This window comes from Meleagris gallopavo, chromosome 1 (assembly GCF_000146605.3).
Source record: "Meleagris gallopavo isolate NT-WF06-2002-E0010 breed Aviagen turkey brand Nicholas breeding stock chromosome 1, Turkey_5.1, whole genome shotgun sequence".
In the NCBI taxonomy this organism is placed as follows: domain Eukaryota; kingdom Metazoa; phylum Chordata; class Aves; order Galliformes; family Phasianidae; genus Meleagris; species Meleagris gallopavo.
This window is the reverse complement of record NC_015011.2, coordinates 67,945,150-67,950,504: the sequence shown is the minus strand read 5'-3', so window position 1 is coordinate 67,950,504 and position 5,355 is coordinate 67,945,150. Positions and strand designations below refer to the sequence as shown.

At 36.0% G+C, this 5,355-nt stretch overlaps 1 long non-coding RNA gene across 11 annotated transcripts in view; it reads right to left on the bottom strand.

Moving 5' to 3' along the window:
- LOC104912401 overlaps positions 1-5,355 on the bottom strand; it is a 135,922-nt gene that overhangs the window by 115,264 nt on the left and 15,303 nt on the right. The window contains exon 1 of one of the 11 annotated variants that reach the window (XR_004161112.1): positions 3,358-3,644. The exons of the other annotated variants lie outside the window; for them this stretch is intronic. This is a non-coding gene — a long non-coding RNA (uncharacterized LOC104912401). Of the gene's footprint in view, positions 1-3,357; positions 3,645-5,355 lie in introns of those variants that run through there. 11 annotated transcript variants of the gene reach the window in all.

Genomic DNA, 5,355 nt, shown 5'->3' with positions numbered 1-5,355 from the left:
TGGCTGCTCTCAGACCTACTACTTTCAAATGCAAGGTCCTGTAAAAAATTGCAGAGGTCTTCACAGCCACAGAGGTTTTTTTTAAGATGCATTTCCCTCTTACATAAACTCACTGACTTCTAAAAATATGGTATTTAAGTGATCTGCTGGACAGTGACAGACTTACAGTAGGCTTGTAACGCAGCCATCCCAGGAGCTGCGTGCACTCTGCCTGATACAATTGCTAAAAGCAAGAATTACAAAGAACAGAGTATCCTGCATTTAGCAGGACATCCTTTCCCCCTATATATTATAAAGTATATTAAAACCCATCTCATTGTTTTCAGACATGACACTCCAGACAGAACGCAGTAAATGTGATTACATCTGCTCTATTAAAATGCACAATATTAGCTAAGTCTAGAAAGCACAGAGTGGCATGTGGGTCTCAGAACGGCTGGCTGAGCCACATCTTGAATGTACTGCAGTGACATATTTAGGGAACCTCTGCTGCACATTTTTATCCGGCCTCAAATCTCACGAAAATGCTCACCACTGGCATTCTGAGGAGAATAAACAGTTCCTTTGTAAGCCAGATACATGTTTTATGGTCTACCCTTACCAGTTTCTATTTTTTTTTTTAATACTGTGAAACCACAAAATGTTTTTAATATTTATTTTTAGGGAATTACAGTAAAAACATACTAGAGGTTATCAGGATGTATCTGACAAGATATTTAAACAGCAACTTTCCCACAAAGTTTTATGTTGGTAAAATCATACCTAGGAATTCTGAACTCTTCTTCTAACAACTTTTGTGTCTGCTGCGTATGGGCTGTAGATGTGTATTCATAAATCTTGAGTGCTTAGAAAGTAAAAGCAAGCGTAACTTCTGGAGGACAGACTTAGCAACAGATAGCCGTGGTATCCCGCTAAAAACTCTTATCATTTTTATTTTGAAATAATGATGTCTGTGATAGTATTTATTTTTAACAGACATGCACAGATGAGAAATGTTAAGAGATTGTAAGCGATGGTGCATTCAACAACTTTTGATGCCAGTGTAATATAAAAGACAGACCACAGTTTTAAGAAAGGATCAGGCTCACATGTATGAATAGCTTAGCTGGCACTGTTCTACTTGCATTTAATGGGATCCCCCAATGACTTTTTGCCCTTTCTCCATGACACTATTTTCAGCTCCTTATTTACTACTGTATTTTTTATATAAAAATACAGATCTCCTTGTCCGTTACTCTTTATACCTATCCCTTTCTTTCTCATTTTTTATTCATAAAAATGCAAAGACAGCTGAGTTCCATCTCTGCTTCTGTCTCGTAACTGGGATAACTGCTGCACTCTGATGGTTAAAAGTGCATCTCATTTACAGAACTGCAGCTCACACTGGCTCACTGTATATTATCTTTCTTCAAGGAAATGCACAAATACATCATATCTGTCACCATAGCTGTAAAATAAGATGGCAAATCATCTAACTGAAGATTACTGCTGTACTAAAAAATAAGGATTCAGGAAAGCAATTAAGGGAAGTCTAACTCGCATGCTTCACTTAAGAGAAATGGAATTCAAAAGAAGGAAGCAGAGGAATTATTTTAACACTCATTATTCCTGAATAATTTGAAATTATGTAAATTCTAAAACAGCCATAGTTTTGAACTGAAGTTTGTTTGTCTATTACATAATTTTATAACACTTTTCTCTCCCCTTATCACAAGTTCTGTCTATTGGGAACTCATTGACGCATACTTCTCTAATGCACTAATTTGTTTTCTTTTATTTGAACTTGGAGTGCTATTACATCTATACTTTTTAAGCAGTACAGACATCAAAAACATTTCTATACAGATTCGTGATTTTTTCTTTCTAAATAATATAGATCATTTTCAATATCGGAATGTTTCTAATCTAACAACCTCCAGAAATGTTTAATAAAATATGACCAGGTACATGTTTTTTAGAAAAATAATCCAATCAAATTTATTAAACTTTTAAGATAAAGATGCCCGCAAGAGTGAAAATTCATATTTCTGAATTTTTACTTTTTCTATCTATAAAATAATCCCAGTATGCGTTATATAAAGCATCAGCAGGAAATCTATACTTTTTTTTTTTAAAGCATCTTTTAAAAAATAAAAATAGAAGCAAAGCAGTTTGCCCATTGTTTCCTGATGGGATTGAAGGTGCTCTGTGGGATTATAGCTGATGTACGCATCATAGAAGCGTACTTCATTGAATAACTCACATTAATTCCAGAGGATCAGTGGCATATTAACCTAGAGGGGAAAAAACATTCAGAATACCAAATACAGACAAGTTTGATGCAAGTGATTCTGAAATGTAAAGGCACAGCTGAGCAAGGATGCATTTCCAGCATCCAACATAATGAAGCATTTTGCAAAAATGTTTCTTTCAGTATACTGTATATTAACGATAATGTTTTACAGCAAAGTGGGCATTAAACTGGTACCAACACAAAGGAAACTCTGGCAGTAGGACAAGCTTTTTGTTTTTTAATATTTTTTTTCTCCCAGAGGAAGGAAGTATCAAACAGTGCATGACATTAGCAGTTTTTTAATGGGTGTTACCAACACAATTTTGTTTATTGTGCAACTTTTTTTTTTAACATACAAAACCGTATGCTTGAAACTGATGATATTAATGATTTTCTTGTATACCATTCCTACTGTTGAAAATTTACATCTCAAACAACAAATCCAAATCCAAGATAAGATGTTTTTTACTGGCTTCTACTTATTTATCAGAAAGGTGCTATAAAGTTCCTGGAGGCTAATTTAACTGCAGTATATACTTGTGAAGGAGAAGCAGGCTGGAAGCTAGGCAGCGGCAAAGTCACGTCAGATAAGGAGAAATCTCCTCAGCCGTAAAACATTGCTATTTTGTTTTATTGACAGTGTAACTAAACTATAAACCACATCCAGTTTTCCCAGGCATACTACTTGATGCTCTGACAGACTGCAGTCCATTCCTCACGCTGAGCTCAGACAGTGCAGCTGCACTCTGCAGATTACCGTCTCCTATGATTTTGGGAGCCCACATCATACCGGCCTCCCCAGCTCCGCTGCCCCCAGCTGCCTGCAGCCCCATAGGTGCGGGTGCCTCCCAGCCCGGTCCCGATCCTCTTGCTGCTGCCCAGGGGCTCACAGCCCCAGCATCGCCTCGCGACAGCAGGCAGCCAGCCCAGGTCACAAATGGCCACCACGCTGCTAATTCCAGCAGAAAAATAAACCCCAGCTTTTTCCTCTAGCTACACTCAGAGGAAAAAGAGATGGCACTTATCCCAGGAGATGCCATATTTCACATGCAGTGCTTAACCTCAGAAACATTAAAAGGACTTACCATCCGCTATTCCTGTACCTTCAGCAGAGACTGACAACTCCAATTCTCAAAGTTCAAGTGCTCTGCTCCAGCACTACTTTTCTTCTGATTTCACTAGGAACGCAGAGTTACAACAAGCTATTGGATTCTAAAACACACCCCTGTTTATTTAAATGGGCAGGTCTGCTCAAAATTGCATGCCCTGAAGAAATAGCTACTAGGGGAGAAAGGGGGGGGAGTGAGAGAATTAAAATACAAATATATAGAAAAAAGAAAGTAAATATCACCTTGTAAAAAATTATGAAAATGTTGATTTTTAGAGAAAATTAAGCTGCAAAAAAAAAAAAAAGCAGATAGACAGAATGAAATCTGCAATGAAAACCTGAAATTTCTTAGGTCCACACACAGGGCATTAAAATACCTTCATATTGCAAATTACTCACAGGCTTTTCAACTAGGCAAAAGTTGCCGAGTGACCAAGTTTTGTATTAAGAGGCTCTGTTTTTTATCTGTTGTACAATGGAGTGCTACAAAGTAAATTGTAGTGGGAACAAAAAGGAGAACATATCACAGAAATTGCTCTTTTTTTTGGTTTTTTTTTTTCAGTGAAATGTTAGGAAAGTGACAAATTCACACACAGTGGAAGAAAATAAAAAGGGTTGCCCATTGTGATGACACATTCATAGCAGAGTTGCAATTATTTAGTATACATGAAGATATTTAACCCAAATTGGTTGCAGATAGTGAATTCATAAGTACTTTATCCATCTTTGAGCTGAATATTAGTATCCCATCTATTGTACATAGCCAACTTCAGTTTTACAGTTCAATTAAATATTTCTCTTTAACTTTTTAAAAATAAAATATGTAATGAATCACGTGCATCTTAGATTCATCTGTCTAGCTTGGCTATCTGAAGTCTCAGAGTGTAACAGTGTGTTGGTATTTAAATCCCATTCCTTAAAAAAATCCTCTTAACATGAACAATATTGACTCATAATTATTATCATAAAAAAGAATATCAATGGTATAATAACTGTATTAATGTATTTATCTGTACAGAGGCTTTATATTATTTATATTAATTTATAGTATAGATTACAGTTGAGGAAAAAATAACACCACATTTAATTCAGTACTTTATAAAATTTGTATTCCATGAACTGTCTTCCTGGGAATCATTTCTCTCTCATGTCATGTTATACTTACCAAAATTGTCACACTTGTATTCATTACCAGGCTTCCTACATTTTGAAAGGATGTCTAAATTTACATATTCGGCTTTAACAGTATTCTGCTATTTTTCAGCCTTAGTAAACAAAATGTCACACATACATGTGATTCTGTATTTCCTTTGTCTAGAAATTTTTATTCCCATACACAGATACAGTTAAGCATTCTGCTTACACACACACACACATGCACACACACACATTTCATATTTGACAAAAATGACAGAATACACAACAAGGATTTTAGAAAACGTGAATGGATTTCTGTCCCACTCTCAAAGACACCCTGTGGACAATGCACTGTATTATGAAACATGCACTGGGGAAGTCCAAGCGAACTCCACCACCAGCAGCTGCAGCAGTGCAGTTTTGGCTGTGGAGTTCACAGGCAGTTGGAGCAGCAAGGCCTCGGTTCAGAACAGCATCTCTGAATCGAACCATTTATGATTGTCCAGAAAGAAGAGACTTTTACATTAATTACCTTGGCCTTGGATATAACGCAAAGTATTTTTTAAAAAGAGTGTGTCATCTTGCTACTGAAAGCAAAAAATCTTTCTTTGTAATGTTTTACTTTTTTACTTTTTGAAAGATGAATCAGCATCCATACTGACTAAATATATGCCACAATTTAATACTCATTGTTTTAATGAAGCTTATTGCAGCATGTTAAAGCTAAAACATTCCTAAAAGCAAAATATTCACTGGGGTTTTTCTATGCTACCTACACAAAAAGTACAATGTGAACGATAACGCTAGCACCTCAAAAAAAACAAACAAACAAACAACA